Below are 20,502 nucleotides of genomic sequence, written 5' to 3' on the forward strand. Positions count from 1 at the left end.
GCTCGGCTTGTCGCTAAGGGTTATCGACAAGTTCAAGGGGTTGACTACGATGAGACTTTCTCACCGGTAGCGAAGCTGAAGTCCGTCCGAATCATGTTAGCAATTGCCGCATTCTATGATTACGAAATATGGCAAATGGACGTCAAAACGGCATTCCTTAATGGTTTCCTTAAGGAAGAATTGTATATGATGCAGCCGGAAGGTTTTGTCGATCCTAAGAATGCTGACAAAGTGTGCAAGCTCCAACGCTCGATTTATGGGCTGGTGCAAGCATCTCGGAGTTGGAACATTCGCTTTGATGAGATGATCAAAGCGTTTGGGTTTACACAGACTTATGGAGAAGCCTGCGTTTACAAGAAAGTGAGTGGGAGCTCTGTAGCATTTCTCATATTATATGTAGATGACATACTTTTGATGGGAAATGATATAGAACTCTTGGACAGCATCAAGGCCTACTTGAATAAAAGTTTTTCAATGAAGGACCTTGGAGAAGCTGCTTATATATTAGGCATCAAAATCTATAGAGATAGATCAAGACGCCTCATAGGTCTTTCACAAAGCACATACCTTGATAAGATATTGAAGAAGTTCAATATGGATCAATCCAAGAAGGGGTTCTTGCCTGTGTTGCAAGGTATGAAATTGAGCTCAGCTCAATGTCCGACCACGGCAGAAGATATAGAAGAGATGAGCGTCATCCCCTATGCCTCAGCCATAGGTTCTATTATGTATGCCATGCTGTGTACCAGACCTGATGTAAACCTTGCCGTAAGTTTGGTAGGAAGGTACCAAAGTAATCCCGGCAAGGAACACTGGACAGCGGTCAAGAATATCCTGAAGTACCTGAAAAGGACTAAGGAAATGTTTCTCGTTTATGGAGGTGACGAAGAGCTCGTCGTAAAGGGTTACGTCGACGCTAGCTTCGACACAGATCTGGATGACTCTAAGTCACAAACCGGATACGTGTATATTTTGAATGGTGGGGCAGTAAGCTGGTGCAGTTGCAAGCAAAGCGTCGTGGCGGGATCTACATGTGAAGCGGAGTACATGGCAGCCTCGGAGGCAGCACATGAAGCAATATGGGTGAAGGAGTTCATCACCGACCTAGGAGTCATACCCAATGCGTCGGGGCCGATCAAGCTCTTCTGTGACAACACTGGAGCTATTGCACTTGCCAAGGAGCCCAGGTTTCACAAGAAGACAAGGCACATCAAGCGTCGCTTCAACTCCATTCGTGAAAATGTTCAAGATGGAGACATAGAGATTTGTAAAGTACATACGGACCTGAATGTAGCAGATCCGTTGACTAAACCTCTCCCTAGAGCAAAACATGATCAACACCAGAATTCCATGGGTGTTCGATTCATCACAATGTAACTAGATTATTGACTCTAGTGCAAGTGGGAGACTGTTGGAAATATGCCCTAGAGGCAATAATAAAAGCATTATTATTATATTTCCTTGTTCATGATAATTGTCTTTATTCATGCTATAATTGTGTTATCCGGAAATCGTAATACATGTGTGAATAACAGACACCAACATGTCCCTAGTGAGCCTCTAGTTGACTAGCTCGTTGATCAACAGATAGTCATGGTTTCCTGACTATGGACACTGGATGTCATTGATAACGAGATCACATCATTAGGAGAATGATGTGATGGACAAGACCCAATCCTAAACATAGCACAAGATCGTATAGTTCGTTTGCTAGAGTTTTGCAATGTCAAAGTATCTTTTCCTTAGACCATGAGATCGTGTAACTCCCGGATACCGTAGGAGTGCTTTGGGTATGCCAAACGTCACAACGTAACTGGGTGACTATAAAGGTAGACTACGGGTATCTCCGAAAGTGTCTGTTGGGTGACATGGATCAAGACTGGGATTTGTCACTCCGTATGACGGAGAGGTATCACTGGGCCCACTCGGTAATGCATCATCATAATGAGCTCAGAGTGACCAAGTGTCTGGTCACGGGATCATGCATTACGGTACGAGTAAAGTGACTTGCCGGTAACGAGATTGAACGAGGTATTGGGATACCGACGATCGAATCTCGGGCAAGTAACATATCGATAGACAAAGGGAATAGCGTACGGGGTTGATAGAATCCTCGACATCGTGGTTCATCCGATGAGATCATCGTGGAGCATGTGGGAGCCAACATGGGTATCCAGATCCCGCTGTTGGTTATTGACCGGAGAGTCGTCTCGGTCATGTCTGCTTGTCTCTCGAACCCGTAGGGTCTACACACTTAAGGTTCGGTTACGCTAGGGTTGTAGGGATATGTATATGCAGTAACCCGAATGTTGTTCGGAGTCCCGGATGAGATCCCGGACGTCACGAGGAGTTCCGGAATGGTCCGGAGGTAAAGATTTATATATGGGAAGTCCTGTTTCGGGCATCGGGACAAGTTTCGGGGTTATCGGTATTGTACCGGGACCACCGGAAGGGTCCCGGGGGTCCACCGGGTGGGTCCACCTGTCCCGGGGGGCCACATGGGCTGTAAGGGGGTGCGCCTTGGCCTAATGGGCCAAGGGCACCAGCCCCACATAGGCCCATGCGCCTAGGGTTTAAGGGGGAAAGAGTCCTAGGAGGGGAAGGCACCTCCTAGGTGCCTTGGGGGGGAGGGAAACCCCCCTTGGCCGCCGCACCCCCTAGGAGATTGGATCTCCTAGGGCCGGCCACCCCCCCTTGGCCCTCCTATATATAGTGGGGGAGAGGAGGGACTTCATACCTGAACGCCTCGGCCTTTGGTTGCCTCCTTCTCCCTCCCCAACACCTCCTCAACCTCCATAGTGCTTAGCGAAGCTCTGCCGGAGTACTGCAGCTCCATCAACACCACGCCGTCGTGCTGCTGCTGGTGCCATCTCCCTCAACCTCTCCTCCCTCCCTTGCTGGATCAAGAAGGAGGAGACGTGGCTGTTCCGTACGTGTGTTGAACGCGGAGGTGCCGTCCGTTCGGCGCTGGTCATCGGTGATTTGGATCACGTCGAGTACGACTACATCATCACCGTTCTTTTGAACGCTTCCGCTCGCGATCTACAAAGGTATGTAGATGCATCTAATCACTCGTTGCTAGATGAACTCCTAGATGATCTTGGTGAAACGAGTAGGAAAATTTTTGTTTTCTGCAACGTTCCCCAACATCTAGTTGACCAGCTCGTTGATCAATAGATGGTTACGGTTTCCTGACCATGGACATTGGATGTTATTGATAACGGGATCACATCATTAGGAGAATGATGTGATGGACAAAGACCCAATCCTAAGCCTAGCACAAGATCATGTAGTTCATATGCTAAAGCTTTTCTAATGTCAAGTATCATTTCCTTAGACCATGAGATTGTGCAACTCCCGGATACTGTAGGAGTGCTTTGGGTGTGCCAAACATCACAACGTAACTGGGTGGCTATAAAGGTACACTACAGGTATCTCCGAAAGTGTCTGTTGGGTTGGCACGAATCGAGACTGGGATTTGTCACTCCGTGTAAACGGAGAGGTATCTCTGGGCCCACTCGGTAGGACATCATCATAATGTGCACAATGTGATCAAGGAGTTGATCACGGGATGATGTGTTACGGAACGAGTAAAAGAGACTTGCCGGTAACGAGATTGAACAAGGTATCGGGATACCGATGATCGAATCTCGGGCAAGTATCGTACCGCTAGACAAAGGGAATTGTATACGGGATTGATTAAGTCCTTGACATCGTGGTTCATCCGATGAGATCATCGTGGAACATGTGGGAGCCAACATGGGTATCCAGATCCAGCTATTGGTTATTGACCGGAGAGTCATCTCGGTCATGTCTACATGTCTCTCGAACCCGTAGGGTCTACACACTTAAGGTTCGGTGACGCTAGGGTTATAGAGATATTAGTATGCGGTAACCCGAAAGTTGTTCGGAGTCCCGGATGAGATCCCGGACGTCACGAGGAGTTCCGAAATGGTCCGGAGGTAAAGATTTATATATGGGAAGTCTTGTTTTGGTCGCCGGAAAAGTTTCGCGCATTATCGGTATTGTACCGGGAGTGCCGAAAGGGGTCCGGGGGTCCACCAAGGGGGTCCACCTGCCCCGGGGGGGCACATGGGCTGTAGGGGTGTGCGCCTTGGCCTATATGGGCCAAGGGCACCAGCCGCAAGAGGCCCATGCGCCAAGAGATAAGGGAAAGAAAGAGTCCTAAAGGGGGAAGGCACCTCCTAGGTGCCTTGGGGAGGATGGACTCCTCCCTCGCCGCACCCTTCCTTGGAGGAAGGGCCAAGGCTGCACCCCCCCCCTTTCCCTTGGCCCTATATATAGTGGGGGGAAGGGAGGGCAGCCGCACCTAAGCCCTGGCGCCTCCCTCTCCCTCCCATGACACATCTCCCTCCTCCCGCAGTGCTTGGCGAAGCCCTGTTGGAATCCCGCTACTTCCACCACCACGCCGTCGTGCTGCTGGATCTCCATCAACCTCTCCTCCCCCCTTGCTGGATCAAGAAGGAGGAGACGTCGCTGCTCTGTACGTGTGTTGAACGCGTAGGTGCCATCCGTTCGGCGCTAGGATCATCGGCGATTTGGATCACGACGAGTATGACTCCATCAACCCCGTTCTCTTGAACACTTCCGCGCGCGATCTACAAGGGTATGTAGATCCACTCCTCCCTCGTTGCTAGATGACTCCATAGATAGATCTTGGTGACACGTAGGAAAATTTTGAATTTATGCTACGTTCCCCAACAGTCTCGTTGTTTCTCAACGACACCGATGGTCTATTAGGAGAGGGTGAACAAGCTAGCTACGGTGACCTAATGCCGGTGCAAGAAGAAGAACATGAGGAAGGCTCCGGTGACCCAATGCCGGTGCAAGAACGAGACCATGATGACGGCTTCGGTGACCGAACCGAGTCCGGCCAGGTATATATATTAGTTAAGCCTGTGCTGACTAACTGATTGATGCATTCATTGTTTTGGTATGTACACATATTAATTAAGTCTTTGTTCTTTTTTCTAGCCCTCTAGATCGAGAACAACTTCGGTAAAGAGATGAGGCCCGAAGAAAAAGTTGAGCTCGGATGAAAAGTTTGAGATCATAGCAATCGCGCCCGACGGCCAACCGATTGAACCCCTCCGGACAAAGAGCGCATTTGTTGCTCAGTGCGGGGTTCTGGTTAGGGACAAGATCCCGATAAGCATCCAGCAATGGTTTAAGCCGGCTACAGAAGACCCTGAGGTGTCTTATGTCAATGATATGCAGAAAAATGATCTTTGGACTGAGCTGAAGTCAAATTTCACCCTACCGCCAGAGGATAATCCAGAGAACCCAGTTAAAGAGCAATTAATCAAGTCTTTTGCTCTTAAGAGGATGGCAGAACTATTCAGGAGGTGGAAGAAAGAGCTGAATAAGTTTGTCGAAAATAATGAGACACCAGAATTCAAGGGCAAATATGAGAAGATCAGAGATCACTGGCCCGCATTTGTGGCCCACAAGAAATCGGAAAAGAGTAAGAAGATGTTGGCGACAAACAAGCAAAATGCTGCAAAGAAGATGCTTCACCATCGCACGGGGTCAGGTGGCTACCTCGTAGCCCGGCCTAAGTGGTCCAAGACTGAGAATGATCTGGTTGATAAAGGGATCGAACCAGAGACAATTAGCTGGCCAGACCGTTGCCGGACTTGGTTCTTCGGGGCTGGCAGAACCTTGGACCCTGTAACAGGGAAATGCATTTGGACGAACGATCAAATGGACATACCAGTCAGGAAGCTTAAGCAGTATATCGAAGCAGCGCAGCAAGGGAAGTTCTTTCCAGACAGAGAGAACGACGAGCTCATAATGGCCCTCGGGAATCCTGAGCACCCTGGACGGACACGAGGCACGCCAGGCTCCATTCAGTGGAAGGTTGGGTTTCCGGACACAGGCGGTTACAAATCCCATGAGAGGAGGAAAAAAATGCAGCAGACCCAAATGCAGGCGCTGCAAGCAAGGGTAGACGCGATAGAGGAACGAGAAGCAAATCGCAGCAAACATACTGCCGAAGCCTCCCCCGAAGCTACCCCGCCATCTCAGCGCAGAAGCAGCGTGGTTTCCACCGAGCTGCTTCAGCCGGAGCATGCCTTGATGGCTCCTGCCAGCTATCCCGTGGATGCTATCACGGAGTCTCAAAATTGCCACCTTATGGCGCAATGGATGAATTTGAAGGTCAAGGCGGCTGTTGGCTCTGTTTATCCTACTGAACCCGGCACAAGTTTTCACTGTCGGCCGATTCCAGAAGGATATGCTAGGGTGATGGTGGATGAAATAACAGAGGGATTTGAGGACCTCCAGCTTGACCACCCTACCGGTGAAGGGAAGACTCGGCTGGGGTCTGCTCTGAAGACTCCATGCCTATGGCGGAAGGAGCTCATCAACCTTCCGAACTGGACGCCTCCGCCTCCTCCTCCGGTGAGTCAGGGCACTCCGCCTCCTCCACCGCCTCCTCCTCCGGCGAGTGACGATCAGGGCCCTCGGCCGGCTCCTTCTCCGACGATGATGTTGATGATTACCTGCCCGACGATGTACATTATGATCCCATGGAGGTGCAGATACACAGATACGAGTACGGGAAGCCTCTCGTCAAAGATGAAAAATCTTTAACAAAGATGATGCGAAGATTACATGATTGGTACTTGAAAATCTGCAGAGAGTCTGGGGGGAGGAGTACTTTGTATGCGAGAGTTAAACCGGAGCATGACCTCGTTGGAATTGAACTGTTGCCTATTCCATTTGAGGAGTTCTATCAGTTTTTCAATCAATTGGCCCTCGATAAAACAACGATCACCTGCTACTGTCTGTAAGTACTACTACTTCTGTCATTAAGTCTCTTTATATAGCTCATCTCTTTCATTGCATGTATTTATAATTATCCTCACTATATTATGCAGAATGAAGATCGCCGAATTGAAGAAAAGTCAAATCGGTGATATTGGGTTCGTTAACACATATCTCATAGATGCAACTGAGGTTCAACATCGTCCCGGAGATACCGAGGCCAACTTGCTACGATCATTCAAAAAAAATGAAAACAAAGATATAATACTCTTTCCTTACAACTTCAAGTGAGTGTTACTGTCTTGTGCATATTCGGTTTCTCTTATATATTAGTCCAGGTTATAGTAATGTAATTGATGAGTTATGCATGCATGTGCAGTTTCCACTATATTCTCCTAGAGATTAGGCTTGAGCAGGGAGTAGTAACCGTCTTGGACTCTAAACGAAAAGATCCCCAGGAGTATGCGGGCATGACTGAAATCCTCAAGAAGTAAGTTAAATCGATCATTATCCACCATATCAGCAACTTTGTTCATTTCCTGATATCAAGTAATCGTTTTCTTTGTCCGGCAGGGTTTGGAGAAAATTCACCAGAAAAGTTCTGGGACTGCCGAAGGAGCTGGAATTTAGACACCCGAAAGTAAGTACTATAGTAGCATGTTCCGCGCATCTCCTAGTGATTCAAGCGCTAGTTTTATCAATACCATTTAGCGTTCTTGCTTATCAGTTTGATTGACCTCTATTTCTTGTAAAGTGGTTGTGGCAGGAAAAAGGGAATGATTTCTGTGGATATTACGTCTGCGAGTCCATCCGCCACACGACCTGTGAGTGGGGCGGGTACTCTGACGAACAATATGAAGTACATAAATAACAACATTCACAATTTTATTTTATTACCATCATTTGTATTGAGTTTCATTCATTCATATATATATGTATTGACCCCCTTCTTCAAATTAGATGTTTCGGAAGCGGGATGAACTCCTAGCACCAGCTCGCATGCGAGCAATTCAAGAGGAATTGGCGGCATTCTTTCTTGACCATGTGATCGCTGAAGACGGAGAATACTATGTGGACCATGAGTCCGTATGATTATATTTGTAAGAGATAATTATTGTATATATGTAGCCGGTAGTGTCGGATAGATATACGAGAACTTGTTATTCGACCAATCTCTCGGAGAAGGAGAGGTGGTCGATATCATTTCTCTCTGTATGCATATATGTTCATGACGATCTTCTGTTTCCTTCGTTTGCTTACTAGCTAACTAGCGTGTCTAGTCCTCTCTATACGTATGTATAGTACGTAGAGTCGACCAAGCACGGACATAAGAGAGGACACTTCTCTCTATTAATTATAGCTAGCTAACACAATATATGAAACACCTAAATTAACCCCCCAAAACCCCCAAACCCCCCCCCCCCCCCCCTTCAAAAAAAAAACAAAAACCCCAACCGCAGAAATGCTGACGCGTGGATGGCTATTGGTCCCGGTTGGTGCCACCAACCGGGACCAAAGGGTCTCCTGCCTGGGCTCCGCGCACAGGCCACGTGGAGGCCCATCAGTCCCGGTTCTGGATTGAACCGGGATTAAAGTTACAGGGCATTAGTACCGACACTTTAGTCCCGGTTCAGGAACCGGGACTAAAGGCCCTTACGAACCGGGACAACAGACCCTTTTTCTACCGGTGGCTCCAACTCCAAGAGGGTCAAGAGGGTCGAGGACGGGATGCGCCTGCTCAAAGATGACGTTGAAAAGATGGGCTCCTACCTTGATCAGCTGTCAGAGGTGGAGGACCCTCCCCTGGCGGCCAATTGCTGGATTACATTGACAGCTTAATATTTGTGCGGCCTGAGCATCCCTCCCTTGTTCCCAACAACATCAAGACCATCTGGTCCGGCCTCAAATTCAGACTCTGCCTCAAATTCCTCGGTCATGCCAAGACCCCCAAGACTCAGGTTGTTATTATTGCGGAAACGCTATCAGAATTCAGGATGTATGTCCAGGAGGCAATCGAACGGCACCAGAGATACAGTCTTCATTCTTGCAACGCATTGAAGCGTAGGCTTGTGCCCGTTGGCCCTACGCTTCCAATTCCAACACAGTATGATGACGAAGCATCGCACATCGTGATCGATGGTTGGATGAATAACTTTATCAACTCATTGGTGGCTGACGTTGGGGAGGATCAACAGCAGTACGAGCAGCAGCTCAAGGTAAAATCTATTCGTGGACCTTCATGTCTTGGTAAAACTACACTTGCCAAAGTGTTGTACAGCAGAATTGGGAAGCAATATCATTGTCGTGCTTTCATTCGGGTGTCCAAGAAACCCGATAGGATTTTCTGTGACATTCTCTCGCAATTCCAGCTTCCGGACCCCCCACAGGATTTTAAGGAGACTGACCTCATTGATAATATCGAGAAATATCTACGAAACAAAAGGTACAACTATTTTTACTACTACAAAATGTCGCGATAAAACCCTAATTAATATGCCCCCTCAATTTTGTCATGTTGCAGGTATCTGATTATTATTGATGATTTGTGGGAAACATCAGTATGGGATATAATTAATCAAGCTTTTCCCAAGGGTAGTCAAGGCAGCAGAATAGTAACAACTACACAGATCGAAGACGTTGCAATAGCATGTTGTTGTTATCAGTCAGAGCATGTCTTTGAAATGAAACCTCTGGATGATGATCACTCAAAAAAGCTATTTTTTAACAGACTCTTTGGCTCTGAAAGTGATTGTCCTGAAGAACTGAAACAAGTTTGTGATGAAATTGCTGAAATTTGTGATGGTTTGCCGCTAGCCACAATTAGCATAGCTAGTCTTCTACTAAGCCAGCCTGTCATGTCAAATGATCTCTTCACAACATCCATCAGTCGTTAATCACTTGCTTCTCTGCGGTGCCTACTTCTGAAAGAACTAGAGAAGCACTGAATCTGAGCTATAATAATCTTCCTCGTTATTTGAAGACATGCCTGCTCTACCTTATTATGTATCCAGAGGGCTACACATTCTTAAAAGATGATTTGGTGAAGCAATGGGTGGCAGAAGGTCTGATCTATACAACAGAAGGGCAAGACAGTGAGAAAGTTGCAGAAAGTTATGTCTACCAACTTATTGGTAGAAGCTTCATCCAGCCGATATGTGTCAACTACAACAATGAGGTGCTGTCCTGTCAAGTGCATGACATGGTACATGATCTTATTACACACAAGTCTGCAGAAGAGAATTTCATCATGGCAATAGACTACAGCTGTCAAAAGAATGTGTCACTTTCTCACAAGGCCCGTCGACTCTCACTCGTCTTTGGGGACGCAAGGTATGCCAAGACACCAGCAAACATCAGAAAATCGCAAGTTCGGTCAGTTAGATTTTCTGGATTGCTTGAGTCTATGCCTTGTCTTACAGAGTTCAAACTTCTTCGTGTCCTAAACCTTCAACTATCTGGTCAAGGCCGCCATGATGATGATATAGCAGACCTCATCGGGATTTCAGAGATGTTTCAACTGAGATATTTGAAGATTGCATGTGATGTCTGCATCAGACTGCTGAGCCATGTTCTACAGTACTTGGGAACACTGGATATTACGGATGCAAGATTTGCTCCTGTTCCATGGGATGTCAATTTCCCACGCTTGCTGCACTTACACTTTAGTCTTCCTGTCGAGAGAGATCTGTTCGGTTGGATAGATGGAACAAGGTCCCCCAGTCTAATGAGCCTTGGCAAGCTAAGTTACCTGAAGGAGCTTCATCTTACCATTTCTTCACTGTCTACTCTCCAGCATGTGGCGAAGAACATGGAATCTCTGGGTTATTTACTCGGGGGTCATGGCAACCTGAAAACCATAGCAGTAGCTCATGCCTCATCAGTTAAAAATACCATGGCTTTAAAAACAGACATTTTGTGGGATTCCATGGAACCTCCCCCCCTTCTTCACAGATTTGAATTATCGCCGCACTGCAGCTGTATATTCTCACTGGTGCCTTCATGGGTTGGTAAACTTGGCAACCTATGCATTTTGAAGATTGCAGTGAGGGAACTGACGATGAATTCTGTCGATATTCTCAGAGGATTACCTGCCCTGACTGCTCTATCGCTGTATGTGGAGACGCCGCCTGATGACAATATCATCTTTGATAAGGCCGGGTTCTCAGTTCTCAAGTACTTCAAGTTTACTTTCATGCGGGGTATGGCTTGGGTAAAATTTGAGGCGGATGCAATGCCTAATCTCTGGAAGCTCAAGCTAGTTTCCAAGGCCATCCCCCCAATGGACCATCCCCAGTGGAGAACATATGGACATGGTACAGCATTAATCAGCATCTATTATATGCCAGGCCTTAGAGAGATCTTCACGAAATTTGGGGGTGCAGCTGCTGATCTGGAGTATGTCTCGAGGATTGGCGTAGCTAGTAATCATCCAAGCAATCCTATAATTGACGTGCAATTAGTGGATTCTGGTTCCTATGTTGATGAAAGCACCGAGACTGAAATAACAAGCACATATGAGATTTTGGAGGAAAAACCAGATGAGATAATTAAATCTGGTTCTGGGAATACTAGTCTAGGTCCGTGATTAAGCCTTTGTATTCAGGTGCTATAAATAAACTGATAATCAATCTGGCGGAGCAGAAATTGGTGTCCTAGCTTTCGCTTGCATAGAGGAAATGGTAAGACCCATGCATAGATCAGTTTGTGAAGTACCCTAGTGGGGGAAATATCTTTTCTTGTAAGGCGTATTGTCGTTAACCCGTCAGCCTTGGCATTCTTGTAATTCACAACTGTAGCTTGAGAAGAATGTTTTTTCTCAATGTTATTACAATACACATATTCCGCGTTGTGACCTAATACACTAACTTGTTCCAATGTTTGTGTTAGTGCAAAGGAGCATACAAGGTCTCACTCTACCGCTAATTGGGAGAATGAATAGCTGAACGGCATTATCACCTGCATGTAATTGTTCGTGTGAACTGTTACATTCTTGATAACATATGTTCCTTATCTGCTTTTTCCAAGCGGCGACGTGTTTAATGGTGTCTGTAGAGCGACGGACGGGTGGTGTTCGCACGCGTGCACCGGAGTAGGTTCCTCGGTAACCACGTATGTTTAATACAGCGAGGCGGACGACCGGGTGCCGTTTGAATGTGGAGAGCAAACGCGTGCATCTGGAAGCGACCTGGTTGGCGATCTCAGCCGGCGCGCCGCTTTCAATGCTGGCTTGAGTTAGAGGTCGTGCCCGCTCTGGGCTGGCATGAATGTGGCGCGACGCTCTGGAGTGGTGCTGGCCGCTTCGGGTGGCAAAGGGAGAAAGCGCGGGAGAGGGTTTTGGCTGGGTCATGCTTGCCGGACGCACGCACGACAGTCTTCCGGACGACCCAGTTTACTTACGGTAGACAGGAAAAAGGATCTCCGGATCAGACCGCAGATGAATACTGGATTGCGTTGGATGACAAAACTCGTCCGAACAGATGCGGGTGGTTTGAGGGTCCGTGATGAAGATGCCCTTATAAAAAAAAGAGAAAGAAAAGACAGAGATCTAGTATTTTACTCACTCAGTAACTTAACATAAGATGTTTTTTTGACAATTACAATATCTCAAAAAACTTCTTATGAGCTGCAGAGTGAGTATTATTTTAGTACTAGTAGACAAGAGTAACCTTGGTCCTCTGCTTCGATCTTAGGTGACGACCTGAGCAGAGGAGTCGAGAGAACAGAGGCCACCAAACGACGCGCGAGAGGAGGATGGATGGCTCTCCCGGCGGCATCCCGCCTTCGGCGTCCTTTCTCGGGTGGCAGAGCTTGAGTCATGGTGGCTTGATTTGTGTAAGTGATCTTTAGTCTGTACCTCGCTAGGGTTTCTAATGATTCTTTCTGATGGAGCATCAAATACGGGGTATTATTGTGTATCCATTGCTCCAAAAATTAGGGAAGCAGCCGTGTCGAGGAGCAAACCAAATTAATAGGAGGAGATTTGGGGATAACGAGTGCTTTCTATCAGCGGACATCCTGTAACTTAGTGTTTTCACCTCTGACTGAAACAATCCTTTTTACTGTCCGTATTTAGGAAGAAACCCCCATCCCAAATTCACATGTACAATCCCCCGTTATATAGAACCAAACAAAGGATTGGGGAGTAAAATGCAACATCCTGTGCCTATACCATCATCAGAAGACGAGCCCCCGTAGCCGTAGCAGTCTGGCACGTCCAGCACCTTAGAATCCACCTTCAGCGCATCAGAAATTGACAGTGCAGTGTCCAAAGGCTCCACACAAGACAGACCAGCTGCCGAAGCAACGGAAGGTACAGCTACTTAAAAACACCAAACCCCAACCTGATGATACTCAAAGCACAGCTCATCTCTGTGCCGAGCAAGATTAACCCGGCCAAGGCACCAACAGCCACTGTCAACTTCTTTGCCGAAAGACACCAATTGCCAGCAGCGACGACAATCTTGCACGCATGCGCTGTTTCTTCTGAAGGCCTTGTTTATTTAAACAAGTCCAGACGATAAGCACTATGGCACTTTGAAAAACAAAGCAAACTTATTCTTGAAGGCAACAACATTTCTTGCTTCACATATACTGTGCACGCTGTCAGCTCATTTCTAGCTATAAATACATTTTTATCTCTAGCAGCTTCCATATCCATAATCACTAGCATATCATGAAAATGACCTCATGTGCATCGAGGAGAAAGTTATCAGAAGTACTTCAATGGACTCCCATTGTTACACCCTGTAACCTGCTCTGTACTGTGTGTTTTATCCTCTGTCAATGAATATCAACAGCTCTCCTGTTGGATTTTACGAAACTCTTTAAGAAAAGTGCCTGAAGAAACATCCAACACATTCTGAGTTGAAACTAGCTAAATATTCGTGCATTGCTACAGAAGTTGACTGCTCATGCATTGCGAGTGAAGGTTTTCCTAATGACATAAGTTGTTTGAACAACTTTTCTCATCGTAGTCACTAATTTTGTGCAAATATTTTTTTTCTCAAAATAAGGATCAATCGACTCATCTAACCGTAAGATCTTGATGCACTCTCTACTATACATACAATGTATTTTTTTCTGAGGTAAAAATGTATGATAGTTGCATTAATCAATCTCTTGGCAACTCGAGAGGTAACCTCTGACTCAAGGGTGAAGGGACGGTCAATAACTAGGACAATGATATAATCTTTTAACTATTATAAGAGTATATTAACATTTGATAAATTATTGGCATCACTCTTTAAGTCTATATATAGTATCAGTAAACCCTCGGTGGTGGTGGCTGGCTGGTTGCTGTTGAGCTCGCTAGTGACACCCTCATTTTTCCTTCTCCTCATTCTTTTGCCGTCCGGCTCCGTGTTGTTTCTCCTCCTCGTCCACAACTCCTCCTTCCGTTTGGATCGGGTGGAGCATCGATTGGATCCAACGGTAACACCATCCGTCTCGAGTCAATGGGAAGCCGACCCGCATCACGTGCCTCACTGCTAGCTGTAGTAAAACAATGCACCGCCCCTGCAGCTTTGCAAACAGGGACATAAGTTTAACAACTGGCAAAGCAGGTTGCCAGGCACGACAAGATGGTGTGTTTCCTGATGCTTGCTTGCTTAAAAGACTTTTTTTTAAACTAAACCCCAAAATGCATGCTGGAGCTAGCCACTAGGGAAGGGCAACCACTATCTTGTGTACTCTGCACACTGGCTGAGCGTGAGCTCCACGCATGGATTTCATATTTTTCTCCCCTCCCAAGATTGCATCTGAGGCTTGGCATGCCACACCAAGATCGAGGCGTGCTGGAACTACCCGGTACAAACTGCTGACACCCAAAAGGCCCACAAGGTAGCCACTGTGATCTTTTGCTGGCTACTAAAGCGGAACACATTTTATGTGTACATTCGAGTTTTGGCTTGTGTCTGCATTGCAGTGCTTAGTTGTAGGTTAGTTATATGATAGTTCCGGTAAAATTATTTCTGGCAACTTAAGAGGTAACTTCGGCGTATCAAGGGATAGCGACCAACTCAGGTATTTATATATTGTTGTAGTTGGAGTACATTAACTTTTCATAATTTTCACCATGATTTGTTGATCGACAATCACTCGGGTTTCGCTTTCGAGCATATGTTCCGGTATTTCTTTTTCCTGTTGAAGACTGTTAAAATTATAAAAAACATCTTTTAGAAACAAAGTTTATAACATAGATTGCTCACACCACATCGTTCACATTTTGTACCTCCTGCCGGCCGCGATATCATCCCAAGGAGGCATCACTCTAAATCCGCATTGGCATGGCCCAGTTAAGCCCTAGGGGGTGGCCAGTTGCCATTGTGCTTGCAGGCCACCAACTCATTTCACTAGTAGAAAACAGGGCTATGGTCCAGGCCGGCTCAGCCCATTAGTCCCGATTCAGTCTAAAACCTGGACCAATGTGGGCATTGGTCCCGGTTCGTGAGCCCAGGGGGCCGGCCGGGCCACATGGGCCATTGGTCCCGGTTCGTCTGGACCTTTTGGTCCCGGTTGGTGGGACAAACCGGGACCAATGGGCCTCGCTCCTGGCCCACCACCATTGGTCCCGGTTGGTGGCTTGAACCGGGACCAAAGGCTCCCCTTTAGTCCCGGTTCATGCCACCAACCGGGACCAATGAGGTGCCTATATATACCCCCTCGCGCAAGAGCAGAGCACAGTGCTTTGTTTTTTCTGGCCGAGGGGGAGAGGGCTTTGTGGTGCTCTAGCTCACCTCCTATGCACATGAGGTGTTTGATGGAATGCCCGAGCCACACTACTTAAGCTTTCTCCTCTCGAAGCTCGACCTCCAAGCTCCATTTTCCTCGAGATTTGTCTAGATTTAGCGGTCCGTCACGCCCCGTCCCCATCTTCACCGCCGTCGATCACCCGCGCCGATCTCATCACCGACACCACCGTGGTGAGCCTCTTGTTCTTATCTTCTTTCTGAAAGGAAAAATATTCTTACTTGTATGTTTAGATAGATACTTGTATCATTTTCTTACATTTATTATTGCATCTTATATAGTGTGATGGTTTTGGTATCCGCCCCCGTCGGCCCTCGTCCTGTCTATGATTCGGATTTGGTATGTATATTATCTTTATAACTATTGGTTCATTTATTGTTTATGAAAATTATGCCGACCAACGTGACATAGATTTTATTTATCTAGGATGTATGTGAATCAGAAATGCCAACCGACCCTATTGTCGAGAGGTTAAATTTAGTTGAAGAAGAAAACAATTTGTTGAAGGAAAAAATAAAAAAAATTGAGGAGGAGAAGATGATATTGGAGTTGCATGTTGCGGATGTCGTCGATGATCACAAGATCAAGATGGATGCAATGCGCTTGAAGATTAGAAAGATTAGAAAATATGCCATTCATACTGAGGCTTGGTATCATTATGCCGTTGGATCAATTGTTACCTTGGTTGCAATTATGATCGCATTTGTTTTCGCATTGAAATGTTTTACATAGTTTCAATGTATGGTTTAATTAATTAGATGCTCTGGAGAGCTATATGTTGTTAGATGAGAACTATGTATGCACTTTGGTTTTAATGTTTTTTTTGTTCATAGATGATAGATGATCAAATGATGTTTTTTTTTGTTCATAGATGATCATATGATTTTTTTAGGTTATTTTCATTTGTAGAAATTTTTGTTCATATATGGATATTTAGGGGGTCGAGGGTCGAGAACTAGTTTAGGGGGTCGAGGGTCAAGAACGTCGGACATTCATGAGAGAGGCGGGGAAGAAGGGGAAGAAGAGGGAGAAGAAGAGGAGAGGAAGAAGAGGATAAAAAAGATCCCCTGTATTATTTCTTCTCTTCTTTTTTCTTCTTCTTCCTCTTATTTTTTTATCGGGAACGAGGGTCGTCGAGGGGTCGAGGGGGGGGGGGGGGGCGGCGAACATTCATGAGAGAGGCGGGGAAGAGGGAGAAGAAGAGGAGAGGAAGAAGAGGAAAAAAAGAAGAGGAAGAAGAAGAATAAAAAGAGGAGAAGAAAGAATAGAGGAGAAGAAGTTCTTCTCCTCTATTCTTTCTTCTCTTCTTTTTTCTTCTTCTTCTTTTTTTTATCGGGAACGAGGGCATGTCGAGAGTGTCGTCGAGCGGTCGGGAAACTAGGGCTTACCCGAAGAAGGAGAAGAAGAGAAGAGGAAGAAGAGGAGAAAAAAAAGAAAAGGAAAAAAAGAGGAAGAAGAAGAAAAAAAAGAGGAGAAGAAGAAGGAATAGAGGAGAAGACTTTGTCAGTTCTTCTTCTCCTCTAGCTATTCCTTTCTTCTTCTCCTCTTTTTTCTTCTTCTTCTTCTTCTTCTTCTTCTTCTTCTTCTTCTTCTTCTTCTTAATTTTTATCGGGGGTTCGAGGGTTCGAGGGGTCGAGGATCGCCGAGGGGTCGAGAGAGGTTTCCTAGTGTCAAAGTATTGAAGAAATCCATGCCTTCATCATTAGCCGGAAGTAACCAGGGCATGTTGGTACGAAGTTCTGCAAAGTTGTTCTAGAATGGAGTCCTCGATAGAATAATCCGCCTTTTGTTACGAATTCAGCAAAGGCCTTCCAAATAGCGATATTCGGAAGGCTCTTGCTGAACTTTGTACCAAAAAGCAAATTATCCTATCTGGGACTCCGTTCCAGAACAACTTTGAAGAGCTTCGTACCATCATGCACATGTTACTTTCGCCTAATGATGAAGACATGGTTTTGTTGAATCCTTTGACACTATGCAACCTCCCGACCCCTCGGCGATCCTCTCGAACATGAGAGGAAGAAGAGGGTCGTCTAGGGGTCGAGGGTTCCAGGGTCGTCGAGGGTTCGAGGGGTCGAGGATCGCCGAGGGGTCGAGAGAGGTCTCCTAGTGTCAAAGTATTGAAGAAATCCATGCCTTCATCATTAGCCGGAAGTAACCAGGGCATGTTGGTACGAAGTTCTGCAAAGTTGTTCTGGAATGGAGTCCCGGATAGAATAATCCGCCTTTTGGTACGAATTCGGCAAAGGCCTTCCAAATAGCGATATTCGGAAGGCTCTTTCTGAACTTTGTACCAAAAAGCGAATTATCCTATCTGGGACTCCGTTCCAGAACAACTTTGAAGAGCTTCGTACCATCATGCACATGTTACTTTCGCCTAATGATGAAGACATGGTTTTGTTGAATCCTTTGACACTAGGCAACCTCCCGACCCCTCGGCGATCCTCTCGAACATGAGAGGAAGAAGAGGATAAAAAAAGAAGAGGAAGAAGAAAAAAAAGAGGAGAAGAAAGAATAGAGGAGTTCTTCTCCTCTATTCTTTCTTCTCCTCTTTTTTTCCTTCTTCTTCCTCTTTTTTTTATCGGGAACGAGGGTCGTCGAGGGACATAGATGTAGTGTCGTCGTTGTCGATATATACCCCCTCCCGATAGCTTACTATGATTAGGTAGCTAGTTCTACGTTTGGCACTAATATATCCATCTGTCATGTTTGAATAATAATTGCCATGTTGTAAATATTTGTAGAAACTATGGACACCGCCCTAGACGAAGCAATAAAAGAAGCATTGTTGAGGGACATAATCGCAGAAGGAAGTGATGCCATCTCGTTGTTTCTCAACGAAACCAATGGTCTGGAAGGAGAGGGTGAACAAGCTGGCTACGGTGACCTAATGCCGGTGCAAGAAGAAGAACATGAGGACGGCTCCGGTGACCCAATGCCGGTGCAAGAAGGAGACCGTGATGACGGCTCCGGTGACCGAACCGAGTCCGGCCAGGTATATATATTAGTTAAGCCTATGCTGACTAGCTGATTGATGCATTCATTGTTTTGGTATGTACACATATTAATTAAGTCTTTGTTCTTTTTTCTAGCCCTCCGGATCGAGCACAACTTCGGTAAAGAGACGAGGCCCGAAGAAAAAGTTGAGCTCTGATGAAAAGTTTGAGATCATAGCAATCGCGCCCGACGGCCAACCTATTGAACCCCTCCGGACAAAGAGCGCATTTGTTGCTCAGTGTGGGGTTCTGGTTAGGGACAAGATCCCGATAAGTATCCAGCAATGGTTTAAGCCGGCTACAGAAGACCCTGAGGTGTCTTATGTCAATGATATGCAGAAAAATGATCTTTGGACTGAGCTGAAGTCAAATTTCACCCTACCGCCTGAGGATAATCCAGAGAACCCAGTTAAAGAGAAATTAATCAAGTCTTTTGCTCTGAAGAGGATGGCGGAACTATTCAGGAGGTGGAAGAAAGAGCTGAATAAGTTTGTCGAAAATAATGAGACACCAGAATTCAAGGGCAGATATGAGAAGATCAGAGATCACTGGCCCCCATTTGTGGCCCACAAGACATCAGAAAAGAGTAAGAAGATGTCGACGACAAACAAGCAAAATGCTGCGAAGAAGAAGCTTCACCATCGTACGGGGTCAGGTGGCTACCTTGTAGCCCGGACTAAGTGGTCCAAGACTGAGAATGATCTGGTTCACAAAGGGATCGAACCAGAGACAATTAACTGGCCAGACCGTTGCCGGACTTGGTTCTTCGGGGCTGGCGGAACCCTGGACCCTGTAACAGGGAAGTGCATTTGGACGAACGATCAAATGGACATACCAGTCAGTAAGCTTAAGCAGTATATCGAAGCAGCGCAGGAAGGGACGTTCTTTCCAGACAGAGAGAACGACGAGCTCACAATGGCCCTCGGGAATCCTGAGCACCCTGGACGGACACGAGGCACGCCAGGCTCCATTCCGTGGAAGGTTGGGTTTCCGGACGCAGGCGGTTACAAATCCCATGAGAGGAGGAAAAAAGTGCAGCAGACCCAAATACAGGCGCTGCAAGCAAGGGTAGACGCGATAGAGGAACGAGAAGCAAATCGCAGCAAACATACTGCCGAAGCCTCCCCCGAAGCTACCCTGCCATCTCAGCGCAGAAGCAGCGTGGCTTCCAACGAGTTGCTTCAGCCGGAGCATGCCTTGACGGCTCCTGCCAGCTATCCCGTGGATGCTATAACGGAGTCTCAAAATTGCCACCTTATGACGCAATGGATGAATTTGAAGGTCAAGGCGGCTGTTGGCTCTGTTTATCCTACTGAACCCGGCGCAACTTTTTACTGTCGGCCGATTCCAGAAGGATATGCTAGGGTGATGGTGGATGAGATAACGGAGGGATTTGAGGACCTCCAGCTTGACCACCCTACCGATGAAGGGGAGACTCGACTGGGGTCTGCTCTGAAGACTCCATGCCTATGGCGGAAGGAGCTCATCAACCTTCTGAACTGGACGCCACCGCCTCCTCCTCCTCCTCCGGCGATTCAAGGCACTCCGCCTCCACCGCCTCCTCCTCCGGCGAGTGACGATCAGGGCCCTCGGTCGGCTCCTTCTCCGGCGCGTGGCGGCACTCCGCCTCCTTCTCCGCCTGTGCCGACGCGCCTGAGCAGCCAGCCTCCTCCTTCTCCGCCTCGTCAGCAAGGGCAGAAGAGACCTACCGCCGCTCCAGCTGCCCCGGCGCGTCGTAGTCCTTCTCCTCCGCCTCTTAAGCAAGTAAAGAAGACAACCGCTCTGTCTGCTCGGTCGGCGTCTAGCAGTAAAACCAGAGGCGGGAGGACATACAGATTCGGTCCTTCTCTGAAGACTCCAGAGAAGTTACCATATGAGAGAACCCTGGAGGAGAATGCCGAGATCGTGCGAGAAGAAGTGAGGAACTTCTTTGAAGGGGTGAAAGCAAAGAAACATCCACCTCCGGAGG

The 20,502-nt window shown here is 46.9% G+C and overlaps 1 pseudogene; it reads left to right on the forward strand.

The window, feature by feature from the left end:
• LOC123150014 (disease resistance protein RGA5-like) overlaps positions 1 to 11,374 on the forward strand; it is a 33,378-nt pseudogene extending 22,004 nt beyond the window's left edge.
• Positions 11,375 to 20,502: the final 9,128 nt, after the last annotated feature.

This window comes from Triticum aestivum, chromosome 7A (genome assembly GCF_018294505.1).
Source record: "Triticum aestivum cultivar Chinese Spring chromosome 7A, IWGSC CS RefSeq v2.1, whole genome shotgun sequence".
Taxonomy (NCBI): Eukaryota; Viridiplantae; Streptophyta; class Magnoliopsida; order Poales; family Poaceae; genus Triticum; species Triticum aestivum.